Source organism: Lathyrus oleraceus, chromosome 4 (assembly GCF_024323335.1).
Source record: "Lathyrus oleraceus cultivar Zhongwan6 chromosome 4, CAAS_Psat_ZW6_1.0, whole genome shotgun sequence".
NCBI lineage: Eukaryota > Viridiplantae > Streptophyta > Magnoliopsida > Fabales > Fabaceae > Lathyrus > Lathyrus oleraceus.
The window spans coordinates 244,711,276-244,726,492 of NC_066582.1; positions in this window are offsets into that span (position 1 = coordinate 244,711,276).

Genomic DNA, 15,217 nt, shown 5'->3' on the forward strand with positions numbered 1-15,217 from the left:
TGATTTTTGTTAAGTAAGTTGTGTTTTGTTTAATTTGTTTCAAGTAGATAGTATAGTAGTTCAGTTTAATTTCAAGAGTTTTAGCAAAAATTTTGAGTTTGCTCTCAAAGTTTGTTTTTGAATGGCTTGAAAAAGTATTGAGTGATTATTACAAGTTTGAATGTTTCAACTAGAAAATGTTTTGGTAATGATAAAAGCTTGAATGATGTTTATTGCTTTCTAGACCATAACATGAATATGAAATTTGTAATTTGTACAAATATCATGTCATTCATTATTTTGCTCTACATATTTATGATTGAATCACTTTAGATCAAAGCCTAAATGTGAGGATACTTTCCATTGTTTACTATATGCATATGAGACCAAATCTATTGTTTTAACTCGGTTGATTTATGTTTAATCTTGCATTTATGTTAAAGTTACAAAAGTATGAAAATGATTAAAGAAATTTTTGATTTTGAGCATAACCACTTGACCAAAAGTAACCTACCTTGTGCGTGAGCAAGAATTTGTTAACCACTTTGAGCCTTAATGTCAGGATCTATTTAAATATTAAACTGTGGGATTTGTCCTTTACATGCAAAGAATAGTTCATCATTAATTTTAGAATGGATTCTGAATTTTTTTTCTTGAACCTTAAACCTTCTTTTGATTGTGTAATTTTGTCCCTTACCATAGAAAATAAAGGAGCATTCATACTATAATGTTGGTTGTAATCAAGTTGGGGAGAAAATGTGGGTTGCTAAGAAGTTGGAAAAGTGAGAATTTGAACAAGAAAGAGAATGATGAAAAAGAATTGAAAAAGAAATAAACTTGTTTGAAAAAGAAAGTGGCAAATAGTGGTGCTAGAAAATGTGATCAAGAGTGTACCATATGAACATAGAAATGTGGTGAATGAAGTTGTGAATTATAAAGAAATTGAAAAGTGAATGCTCTTCTAGAGTTTGACAACTTTGTTTCAAAGACCTTTAGATACGACCTTTCTTTGTTAACCAAGTCTCATTATAACCCTTGAAAGTCCTTTGTGATTTATGCTTTTGTGCTTTCAATATGTTTTGCTTAGATGAATGTATAAGTTGATCAAGATGTTAGCAAGATTGTTTGCTGTGAGTCAAGTCCCTCAAATTTTGTCCTTTATCCATTGATGAAGATGTGTTCTAGGTGTCATTCATGATTGGGCATGTGTTGTCTTATATTTTTTTACATAAGATTTATGCTTAGAGTTTATTTCATGATCAAGGTGTTGTTGTATTATAGTGGTAAGAATTACTTTCTTTGTGCCCTTGAAAAATTTGAACCATGCAATTGTCTTTTATCAAAAGCTTGTTAATCTTTCGAAGTTGGATGTTGCTTGTTTCTTTAGATTGGAGACTCTTGTTTGAGGATAAACAAAGATCTAAGTTGGAGATAGTTGTTAAGGGGGAAATTATGTTGATTAATAGTATAATTTAATGGCTCTTATTAGCTTAATTCATTTGATTGGTATACCAAAACATCAACTTTTATGTAAATATCTAACTATATTAGCTTATCATGTAATTATTTATAGTTTGCTTAATTTTAACCCATTTTGTAGGTATTTATGCTTAGAAGGAGCTTTGGTCATTAAAAGAGAAATATATGGCTTCAACATGCATTTTTTGGATCAAAGAAATCCTGTTGATGTGGCTTAGCGCCATTGTAGCACAGCAGATGTGGCTTAGCGCCATTGTAACACCTCAATTAAGGGGCTTCCATGTTTAAGTTATTTGTCTGCTAGCTGCGTTTAGCGCCATTTATGGTTGTTTAAGTTATTTGCCTGCTAGCTGCGCTTAGCGCCAAATCTGGGGTTTAACGCGGTCTAATTTTTCAGATTTGTATAAATAGCTTTGCACTTCAAATTTTTAGATAGATATTACATTTTGGAGAGAGAGAGAGAGAGAGAGAGAGAGAGAGAGAGAGAGAGAGAGAGACTTAGAAAACAGCAAGAGATGGTGCTTCTTGAAGGTCAGAAGTTGGGTTCGTGTTAATCGTTGGGAAATCACAATTGATGCATGTTCATTTTCATTCTTCTCTTTGTATCAAGCTACCATGAGTAGCTAAATTAGTTTCTTGTTGGGATTGGATATAGTTCACTGTTACAGTATGTATTTTTATTGATTTTGGTATTATGTACAATATATTCATGCATTAGTAGTGGTGTTATTCTTGTTTACTTGTTTTACATATTGATTGGAACTGTTATTGAGAAATACTCTTCGAATCTTGATCTAGGATAATCATCTGTTAGATGCTAAATTCTAGACATAGATTTATACTTAACATTCACTTGAGTATTGAGTCTTAATGCTACTATATTGTTTAATAGGTTGAGAGATCGTCAATTCAACAATACGATTGAACTCTCGTCAGGAGTTTAGGCATAAACACAGTCGGCGAGCGATACATGATGATATTGATAAATGTTTAGATTTTGTATAACTGATTAGTAAATTACATATTCTATCGATGGATGGAATTCAATCCTGGCAAGCTCTCATCTCTCTGAAACTTTATTTACCATTCACCCGTTTTACATTTTGTAGCTTTAAATCATCAAACATCTTGCAAACTTACGCTTAAAATCATAATAATAGTTTAACGACATTGATATTGATCAGTCCATGTGGATACGACAAAACAAATACTTACCCTTGATAGCAATACTGCATTTCAACAATGTATGATGTATTAATAATGGTATTACATGTATATGTTGTTTTCTGTTCGATTTGAGCGACCGAGGTTCAAAATCAGAGCTTTGATAGGGCTCTAATGGTGGAATTTATGTTTTCTAGTTTTTTTGTCTGAGCGTTTGCGCTTAACGAGGACCCACTAAATCAGCACTTAGCGTAGGAAGATCCCATCTAGTGAATCCGCGCTTAGCGAGAATGATAGTGCATAGGTGGATGTTTTCGAATCGATTTTTCGAAAGAGTTTTATTTTGGAGAATGTTTAGTACTATTAGGTACGAATTAACATTGTTTGCTACTGTTTGATGTTGATTGATGAATTGGTGAATAAAAACTGATATGCTTTATGAGTTGTGTGAATACTTTGTGAATGTCTAAGTATGTGCTTTTGGATGCTTGTATGATTATGCATTGGTGAGTCGCAATTATAAATCATGATTATATATGTTGAGATGGTGGCCTTATTGGCGAGCATGTGGTTTGAAGGGGAACCAATGAATGTTTATTACATTGGTGTGTTATTGCATTGTCATGCATCATGTATATTAGATATAGGGATTGGTGATGAGACTAAATCAGTAATATAACTCTGATATCTAAATATTAGTGATGGGATTGTTCAGTAACATAACTCTGACATCCAGTTGGTGAGTAGTTTGGTACCATATGCATTTGGTGATGAGAACATGAGTACATTGCATACACATTTGTACTTATGATTTGGTGATGATTGTGAATGTTTTATGAATGTGTTGATTACTTGTGAGAGTTGTGAATGACATGATCGCATTGTTTTTTGGTGTGTACTGCCCTTTATTACTTTGGCACCATTAGCATATTTTGAGGGTATTCTCATCCCTGTTTACTTTGTTGTGGTATTTTGTACTCTCTCGTGGGTACAGATAATCAGGTAGAGGAGTAGTTGTTGATTGAGCTGGAGGATAACGTTGAGGCCTTTTCATTTTTTTACTGTTTTCCGAGTTAATTAGTTTTCATTGAGTTCTGATTTGTAACATTGGTATGGGTTATCTTGTTGCATGATGTGTTCTCTTGCTATGTTTGAATCATTTTACTAAGTACTTATGTTGTGACATAATAAATGTTTATTTGGAGTTTTGATATTCCGTTTTTATTTAATATGTGTGATAAATGGAGTAAAATTTCATGTTGTGAATGTGTAACATCAATGTTGTGTGAAAATATATGTTTTATTTTCATAAATCTAAGGTGTCAGGTTTAGGGTATTACAAGAATCCCCGGGTCAAACAAAGACAAAGGAACATCTCAGGGAGAAGGAAACAAAGCGGCACATCACACGCTTAACACCATAGCAGGAGGATTTTCCAAGGTGGGAAATTAGTTCCGCACGCAAAAGATATGCCCACCGAATTCTGAACATAGAAAATGTCCTAGTGGTCAAGAGCATGGAACCACCATAAGCTGTGATTGTCTTCTCGGAGAAGGATGTGTCTGGTATCCATCCTCGCAATGATGACCTCATGGTCATCTCGGTCAAATTTGAAGAATGGGAGATTAAAAGGGTTTTAATGGATCAGGGAAGCTTCACCAACATATTGTATTGGGATGCCTTCAAGAGAATGCATCTCGACCCGAAGGCCTGAAGCCTTTCAAGGGATCACTAGTCAAATTTTTAGGAGAAAAGTATAAGGGTATCTAACCATGAGGATTTCATTCGGAGAACATAACCAAGCCAAAGAAATAAAGGTTGAGTATCAAGTCATTGACGCCCCTCTTAGTATAATATAATTATTGGGACACCAGCCTTTAACCGAACGAGAGCTTCTTTATCTACCTTGTATTTATGTATGAAATATCCACTCCCCAATTGGAGAGTAGGGATTTCTCGAGGAAATCAAGAGATTGTCATAAAGTGTTATGCAAAGAGCCTCAAGTTAAAAAGGGCCCACTTTTCAGACGTGAAAATAAAGAAAGCCAACTTCATGATAACTCCATTCGAATAGGAGGGTAAGAGAAAATAGGCTTCTTATTAAACCCTGTGGGACAATGTGAAGGTGTCAAAAACACAAGAAATGGGGGTTGAAATTGGGTTTTAAAAACAAAAGTTGTTTACCAACTCAAGAACACCATACAAATACTAAGAATAAAGAGATAAAAACACAAGGATTTTAATCCTAGTTCGCTTGAAACTCAAAGCTACTCCAGTCCACCCGCCAAGGTGATTTCTCCTTATACATAAGGACTTAATCCACTATAATCAACTGATTACAAAAATAAAAAAGAATGACCTTCTTTGTCTTCTCAAGGATTCGATTATACCATAGTCTCCTTAAGGAATCACAAACAACGCGTTTGAATAAAGGTTTTGTGTTTACAAGTTGCTTATACACAAGCAAATTTTACACAAATGAAATACAAACACTTAAAGAAAAGTATGCACAAAGTTTAGAGCTTTTTCACATAGAAAATAATCTTGTAAAGTTGTTGCAATCGTCTTTTCTTCAAGTCTCCAAGTCCTCTTTATATAGAATGAAAAAGGAACTGTTGGAGAGAAAATCCAGAATAATTAAAATGTAGTTGTCCACTAACAAACTAGTGACAGGTGTGAAGAATATTATTGTCATTTTCCCATGATATTAGGTAGTGGAAGGAATATTTGATTTGTACCATGTACTATTTGATCACGTATCCATTTTGATCTTATATTCAAATTCATTGGCTTTTGATGAAACATGAAACGAAGAAATACACAACTGGATTCAGAAACTTCAGAATCTTCAGTCAGAACCTTGACAGTGTCACCAGTCTGGCTTGAGATCTTTAGAATCTTCAGACTCTTCAGTCATAACCTTGATAACCTCAATATTTGGCTTGAGATCTTCAGAATATTCAGTTAAGTAAAAAAACTTCAGAAGCTTAACGATCAGAGTCATATCCAGAAGCAGAAGCGGAGAGAACATTGCATCAGCAACATAGTGTCTTTCCAGAACTTCTCAGGATTGAATCAACACAGAAGCAGAAAGAACATTACAACAACAACTTTAGATATTTTATAATTTCTCATGAGTGATTAGCGCAGAAGCGGAATTCAGAACAAATGTTCAGAGACTGATAACGTCTCACGTCATAAACTCAGAATCAAAATTGGTTGTTAAAGCTACACAATAACAAACCATTAGGGTACTAAAATTATTCTCATACAAATACAACATTTTTATCATAAAAACTCAAGCTATAGATGTAGAACCAAATATTATTCTAACAATCTCCCCCTTTTTGATGATGACAAAACCATGTATTTTGATGAACAGTTTTGTACAGGGTAATCACCGAAAGATACATCTTACATAAGCACAAAGCTCCTTCTGATATGTATAATCCTAAAAGGATAAAATCATAATAATAAAGCACTTTCCTGATTAACCTTTTTGAAGTACCAGAATGATCTTCCATCAGAATCTGGTTTGTCTTCAGAAGTTGCTTGAACTTATCCAGAGCACTGGTTGTCAAAATCAACATTCTCATAAACTTCACTTCAGAAGCTTGGTTGAACTCTTTTGAAGAAACTTCAGATCCCGGTTCTCTTTGAAAGAGCTTTTAGAGCCTGGTTACGAATTATTCTTAAAGAGTTGCAGAGTCGTGTTATAATCCTTAAGACCTGGTTGAATCAATTGTGATTAACATGGAATTCATAATTCCTTAAAACTTGATGCCTGATTATGATTCCTGGTTAGAAATCTTTCTCAAACAACAAAGTTAAAGCTTCAGACTCAGAGAGTAGACCATTTCTTTAGAAACTGGTAAATTAAGTTTTGATCTGACAAACTTCAAGAGCTTATGATGATCTTGAATTTTCCCTGAAAGACAATTAACAAACTATTCTTCTAAGTTGTTGTTAGTAGAAACATTAAAAAATGTTTGGATTCTCATTCATGAATATAGGTATATCAAAATCAAATACGTTTCTCCCCCTTTGTCATCTATCAAAAAGGCATAAACAAAAATAATATAAAGAGACAAACATGATTTTATTGAAAGGTGCCAGAAGGCATAAATAGTACAATCATGTTAAAAAGACAGAAACAAAAAAACACTTAAACAAAATAAAAACACAAAAATGTAAAACTATTTTAAAAAAACTAAGGGTTCTATGGCGGATGAGGGGTCGGAAGTCTGGATTGAATCAACTGAAACACCATCTCCTACATGTCCAAACTTCCTTTGATGAGAGTACTCTCAACTTGCATATTAGCTATGGTCTTCAGAAGCACTTCAGATATTACCCCAAAAGAATTTCTTGCAGACTGTTAATTTTCAAAAACAACAATCTATTGTTCTTCAGAAGTATTCGGCTGAGCAGCAGCATCTTCCATGACAATTTCGGGATGACCAGAGTCTTCCTCGTTTTCCTTAGTAACTTCCTTAACCTTTGGAGCAGGAAGACACAATGGAGTATGTCGTAACTTCCAGAGTTCTAAAAGGGGTACAAACCCGAAACGAAAGTTTCTTTCAGAAACTTTATATCCAAAGTTCTTAAGCCTGGAGATCTTGAAGTTTACCCATCTTCTATAAGCTTCCCAAGTAGTGTCACTCTTTGCTGGATTAGCTGATAAATAATTAGTCCTCATAGCAACGTGAAGATAACTTCTTGAGTCCGATTCGAATTTCTTCATAATCTTACCAATATTCGGTTGTTTTGGTTTGGGTTGGCCAAGGATTCTGACAGAAATATCAGTTATGATTGAATGAGGATCTAGACCATAAACAATTGGAAGAAGAGAGTGAGTGACCTCGTATCTTTCAGAATCAAATGCTTTAGGTTCAGGTTCAAAATTAAACATGCCTTCAGGAGTACCTTCAGACACTGGGTTACCAGAATCTCTCAAAGGAGATCTTTTAGGTGTTGTTACATTTGGATTTTCGGTGTGGGGAGTAGAAATAGGTGGATTAGAAATGCAGTTGAGTTTCAAATGCATTCATCAACCATATTTTCATAATTCTTGACTTGAGAAATCCATATTTTCAACCATATATAACAAAACATTTGGGTACTAAAATTATTCTCACACAAATACAACATTTTTATCATAAAAACTCAAGGTATAGATGCAGAACCAAATATTGTTCTAACAATCTCCCCCTTTTTGATGATGACAAAACCATGTATTTTGATGAACAATTTTGTACAGGGTAATCACCGAAAGATACATCTTACATAAGCACAAAGCTCCTCTTGATATGTATAATCGTAAAAGGATAAAATCATAATAATAAAGCACTTTCCTGATTAACCTTTTTGAAGTACCAGAATGATCTTCCATCAGAATCTGGTTTGTCTTCAGAAGTTGCTTGAACTTATCCAAAGCACTGGTTGTCAAAATCAACATTCTCATAAACTTCACTTCAGAATCTTGGTTGAACTCTTTTGAAGAAGCTTCAGATCCCGGTTCTCTTTGAAAAAGCTTTTAGAGCCTGGTTACGAATTACTCTTAAAGAGATGCAAAGCCGTGTTATAATCCTTAAGACCTGGTTGAATCAATTGTGATTAACATGGAATTCATAATTCCTTAAAACTTGATGCCTGATTATGATTCCTGGTTAGAAATCTTTCTCAAACAACAAAGTTAAAGCTTCAGACTCAGAGAGTAGACCATTTCTTTAGAAACTGGTAAATTAAGTTCTGATCTGACAAACTTCAAGAGCTTATGATGATCTTGAATTTTCCCTGAAAGACAATTAACAAACTATTCTTCTAAGTTGTTGTTAGTAGAAACATTAAAAAATGTTTGGATTCTCATTCATGAATATAGGTATATCAAAATCAAATACGTTTCTCCCCCTTTGTCATCTATCAAAAAGGCATAGACAAAAATAATATAAAGAGACAAACATGATTTTATTGAAAGGTGCCAGAAGGCATAAATAGTACAATCATGTTAAATAGACAGAAACAAAAAAACACTTAAACAAAATAAAAACACAAAAATGTAAAACTATTTTGAAAAAACTAAGGGTTCTATGGCGGATGAGGGGTCGGAAGTCTGGATTGAATCAACTGAAACATCATCTCCTACATGTCCAAACTTCCTTTGATGACAGTACTCTCAACTTGCATATTAGTTATGGTCTTCAGAAGTACTTCAGAAATTACCCCAAAAGAAGTTCCTGTAGACTGTTAATTTTCAAAAACAACAATCTATTGTTCCTCAGAAGTATTCGGCTGAGCAGCAGCATCTTCCATGACAATTTCGGGATGACCAGAGTCTTCCTTGTTTTCTTTAGTAACTTCCTTAACCTTTGGAGCAGGAAGACACAATGGAGTATGTCGTAACTTCCAGAGTTCTAAAAGGGTTACAAACCCGAAACGAAAGTTTCTTTCAGAAACTTTATATCCAAAGTTCTTAAGCTTGGAGATCTTGGAGTTTACCCATCTTCTATAAGCTTCCCAAGTAGTGTCACTCTCTGCTGGATTAGATGATAAATAATTAGTCCTCATAGCAACGTGAAGACAACTACTTGAATTTGATTCGAATTTCTTCATAATCTTACCAATATTTGGTTGTTTTGGTTTGGATTGGCCAGGGATTCTGGCAGAAATATCAGTTATGATTGAATGAGGATCTAGACCATAAACAGTTCGAAGAAGAGAGGGAGTGACCTCGTATCTTTCAGAATCAGATACTTTAGGTTCAGGTTCAAAATTAAACATGCCTTCAGGAGTACCTTCAGACACTGGGTTACCAGAATCTCTCGAAGGAGATCTTTTAGGTGTTGTTACATTTGGATTTTCAGTGTGGGGAGTAGAAATATGTGGATTAGAAATGCAGTTGACTTTCAAATGCATTCATCAACCATATTTTCATAATTCTTGACTTGAGAAATCCATATTTTCAACCATATATAACAAAACATTTGGGTACTAAAATTATTCTCATACAAATACAACATTTTTATCAGAAAAACTCAAGGTATAGATGCAGAACCAAATATTGTTCTAACAATCTCCCCCTTTTTGATGATGACAAAACCATGTATTTTGATGAACAATTTTGTACAGGGTAATCACTGAAAGATACATCTTACATAAGCACAAAGCTCCTCTTGATATGTATAATCCTAAAAGGATAAAATCATAATAATAAAGCACTTTCCTGATTAACCTTTTTGAAGTACCAGAATGATCTTCCATCAGAATCTGGTTTGTCTTCAGAAGTTGCTTGAACTTATCCAGAGCACTGGTTGTCAAAATCAACATTCTCATAAACTTCACTTCAGAAGCTTGGTTGAACTCTTTTGAAGAAGCTTCAGATCCCGGTTCTCTTTGAAAGAGCTTTTAGAGCCTGGTTACGAATTATTCTTAAAGAGTTGCAGAGCCGTGTTATAATCCTTAAGACCTGGTTGAATCAATTGTGATTAACATGGAATTCATAATTCCTTAAAACTTGATGCCTGGTTCGAAATCTTTCTCAAACAACAAAGTTAAAGCTTCAGACTCAGAGAGTAGACCATTTCTTTAGAAACTGGTAAATTAAGTTCCGATCTGACAAACTTCAAGAGCTTATGATGATCTTGAATTTTCCCTGAAAGACAATTAACAAACTATTCTTCTAAGTTTTTGTTAGTAGAAACATTAAAAAATGTTTGGATTCTCATTGATGAATATAGGTATATCAAAATCAAATACGTTTCTCCCCCTTTGTCATCTATCAAAAAGGCATAGACAAAAATAATATAAAGAGACAAACATGATTTTATTGAAAGGTGCCAGAAGGCATAAATAGTACAATCATGTTAAAAAGATAGAAACAAAAAAACACTTAAACAAAATAAAAACACAAAAATGTAAAACTATTTTGAAAAAACTAAGGGTTCTATGGCGGATGAGGGGTCGGAAGTCTGGATACAATCAACTGAAACACCACCTCCTACATGTCCAAAATTCCTTTGATGAGAGTACTCTCAACTTGCATATTAGTTATGGTCTTCAGAAGCACTTCAGAAATTACCCCAGAAGAAGTTCCTGCAGACTGTTAATTTTCAAAAACAACAATCTATTGTTCTTCAGAAGTATTCGGCTAAGCAGCAACATCTTCCATGACAATTTCGGGATGACCAGAGTCTTCCTCGTTTTCCTTAGTAACTTCCTTAACCTCTGGAGTAGGAAGACATAATGGAGTATGTCGTAACTTCCAGAGTTCTAAAAGGGGTACAAACCCGAAACAAAAGTTTATTTCAGAAACTTTATATCCAAAGTTCTTAAGCCTGGAGATCTTGAAGTTTACCCATCTTCTATAAGCTTCCCAAGTAGTGTCACTCTTTGCTGGATTAGCTGATAAATAATTAGTCCTCATAGCAACGTGAAGATAACTTCTTGAGTCCGATTCGAATTTCTTCATAATCTTACCAATATTTGGTTGTTTTGGTTTGGGTTGGCCAAGGATTCTGACAGAAATATTAGTTATGATTGAATGAGGATCTAGACCATAAACAATTGGAAGAAGAGAGTGAGTGACCTCGTATCTTTCAGAATCAGATGCTTTAGGTTCAGGTTCAAAATTAAACATGCCTTCAGGAGTACCTTCAGACACTGGGTTACCAGAATCTCTCAAAGGAGATCTTTTAAGTGTTGTTACATTTGGATTTTCGGTGTGGGGAGTATAAATAGGTGGATTAGAAATGGGTGAAGGTAGAGTTGATGTAGGGTGTTCTAAAACAAGAATGTATCCTAGTTTTTGTTGATCAGATATTGGAGGTTCAGAAGTTTCTTTAATTATTTTTGGAATGATGATATTTGTGGGTGGTGCTTATGAGATTTGAATGTTTTGAGACGGGGATGGAGATGGTTATGTTGGTAAGACACATTCAGAAATTACAGGTTCAGAAACAAAAATACTTTTAGTTATAGGAGACTTACCAGAAGTAGTTTCACTTGGAGCTTTGGTTGATGGTTGGGCATCACCAGAAGTGTCTCTTAGAAGCATCTTCCTTTGGAGCTCACTTATAAGCACTTCTTTTTCGTCCAAAAACTTCGCATGCTTCTTCTTCTTCTTTGGTGCAGAAGTCCCTTCTTAAGCATATTTTCTCTTTCTACTTCTTTTAGACAGCTGGCCATGAACATTTGGCTAGTCACCGGGTAGATTGAAGGGATCCACCAAAGGATCGACATTATCCTTGAGGTAACTTTCCATGTAGTACGCCAAGACTTTCGAAGGATCAATCTTGGTGAAGATAGGATAGTTTTCTAATGGGATTCTAATACCATAGATTTCTTCCTTGGAGGGAATATGTTCTAGCTTAGAAATCTTGGTGATCAAACCCATACTCTTCAAATTCTTGCCCATAAGACCTTTCCAGAATCTTTGATCAGTTCTTCAGTAAGTCTACTCACCAGAAGGTCATCCACTTAACCATTCTTGACTAGAATGTCTAAAATCAAGCGTCCATTGGGAATGAACTTTACTTTTCCTTTCTTTTACGAACTTCTAGTTTTGGATTCTCTGATAGAATCCCTCAGAAACTTGAACAATAAAGAAGGGAGTGCCGACTTGAAACCCTTCTCCAGAAAGAATAGCATATACTTCTGAAGAGAGTTGACATAGTTTGAACTATTTGTACTTGTTTTATGATGGATACAACCCATAATGATCTTGAACCAAACTCTTAGATTGTTTGAAAATCCTTGGCGTTGGGACCTTTATCATCATCAAGATTAGTTCTAACCTTGAAGATGACAGATGTTATTCTTGTTTCTCTTCTAGTATTAGCTTTGACATTATAGACCCTTTTTCCCTTACCATTGTGAGAGATTAAAATCAACAATGGATTTCTCAGTGATTATGATATTCCTGTTCATAACATAGGAAGTTATTGTTTTCTTTTCAGCAATAACATGCACCCAAAATTGCTTTACAAGCACTGGGTAAACTAGGCCCTTTAATCTTTCGAAGAATCCCTTCCACCCTTGGAATGCCAAAATCTCAGAGAAATTGAAGCCATTATCCTTTAGATTTTTGAAGTCGACAATGGTTTCACAGAGAACCATAAGCTCATCAACAGGAGCATCGAGAGTTAACTCATGAATACCTTCCATAACAGGATGATTCTCATCAGCAATTGAATGATTAGGAGATTGTTGTTGTTGAAGAGAAGTCATTAAAGAATGTTGAAGATGAAGAATGATAAACAGTTTTAGAGAGAGTTTTTGAAGTTTTGAAAGATTGAAAGTGTGAGAGTAAAGTGTGCGTAGTGTGAAATGCGAGTGAAGTGGGTTTATATAAAAAAAATTAGTAATGATGACAACAAAAGGAATACGCCGTCATAGGGAGACGTAGTAGTTTTAACCTAATCCCCAAGAAATAGAAAACCCAAAGTGTCACGCCAACATCACGCATGCTCAGAAAGTGGGACAACTGTCACCATTAAGAACTACATGATATCACACGAAATGACAATCAATTAATGCAACAATTATTCAAAATCAAGAAGGCAAATCGATAAGATTGCTTCTAATTGGAACCTTTCTGATTCATGAAGCTTCCTCACTTTAAAAAGCTCTTGTCTCAGAATCAACAAATAAATTCTCAGAACCGAATCAAGAGTTTTGGAAGCTTAACATTATGAATTCATATTTTCATTATGGACAAGAGTCCATAAATAAGTTTTTCAGAATGAAAACGAACCTATCTTCAGCAAGGGGTTTTGTAAAGATGTCAGCCCATTGATGGTCTGTATCAACAAATTTTAAGTGACTGTCGTACCTCGAAAAATGAGAACACAACGCTCGCAGAGCGCAATAGCACGCTCGCGGGATATACTGAACAGAGTCGCCATCGAACATATATTTATTCCTAAAAAGGAAAGGGAAAATATCGATAAAACCCAAGAAATAACGACAATGATTATGGTCGTCGCAACCAAATCAGGGTTCGGGAGTCAGTTACGCAAGCGGAAGGTATTAGCACCCCTCACGTCCATTGTGTTCAACGGGAACCGTTTAGTTAGTTTCTTTTTGAATGTTGGCTTATGTTAGTCTTCTCAAGTTATTATGAGGGAAAGAATAATATGATCAAAAGAAAAGAGAAGATATTTTTGGATTTTTGCAATAAAGGGGACTAAACCTAAGTTTTTTATTAATGGGCCTGGCAAGATTTCGCAATCTTGCTCCTACGTATCTCAATAGAGAACTCAAGGATTACGTAGTTCTGGGTAGAAAAATGTTTGTTTGTTGGTCTATTTTAGCGAAAGTTATATTGTATTAATTGACGAAAAACATTATTTTACCCAAAACAGATGGGGAGCGGACGTATACCATACATCGAGTGGATTTACAAATCAACATTCGGAAAAACGTCACTTATCTCAACTCAACAATTACGGACGAAACATTGTTTTACATCATCTTAAGACAAGATGTTTTTCGTTTTTGAAAAGGTTTTAAGATCAATCGCACGATGAAAAAAGAAGTTTGATGCATTGGATGTATTTTATGGGTGAATGACGAACATTTGATGAGAACGAGACATAAGTCTCGGGATCAATCATTTGGGGTTCCACCAAAATGCTAGATTTCAATGGCCCTTTTTCAACCGAATTAATTGAGAAAATTATTAGATGGACAACAGCCGCTTTATAAGAATCAATTGTTCAAAGGGTTGCGCCAGAATGTTTAATTCCAACGGCCCTTATTTTGTCCAAGTTAATTAAAGTGTTTTTAGGGACAAAAGAAAAGAATGAACGGTTAACCCAAAACGCGAGGCTCATGACCGACTATTCGAGGGTTCCCACCGAAATGCTAGATTCCAATGGTCCTCTTCTTTTGAGTTATTTGAAAAAAAGATTTTAATATTTTAACTTAAATAATAAAGCGTTTGAATCGGAATAAAGAAATAAATTAATCAGATTAAAAGATATAACTTGGGGTAGAACCAAAATTTAAGAAATTAGTCATAAATATTTTATTCCATTAATTAATCAACATCATTATTAGATATTTATTTAATTATTTATTCATAATATTCTAACAATAATAAATAAAACTACAAATAAAAAGATATTATTTAAAAATAATAATTCCATAGTTATTCAAATATTTAGATAAAATAGCAAAAAATTAAGTTGGAGAAAAATACAATAATATTCTTTTTATGTCTTGTAAAATAAAGTGAGAAAATAAGATCAACTTAATATTAGACATATGCATATTATTTATTTTAAAAGAGGTATGATAATAAAACAATTAAATACTTTTTTTATTCTCTTTAAAATCTAACTAAAATAATAACAAAAGAAAATAAATTAAACATAACCCTTTTTTATTTTTCCTAACATAACCTAAAAATAATAATAAATATAACTAAATTAACTCTTTTTATATTTTTATAACATAATTTAAAATAATAATGAAAATAATTAAATTAACCCTTTTTTAATGATTTTTATAACATGATCTAAAACTAATAATGAAAATAACTAAATTAACCTTTTTTTAAAAATATTTTTATAACACAATCTAAAATTAAAATAAA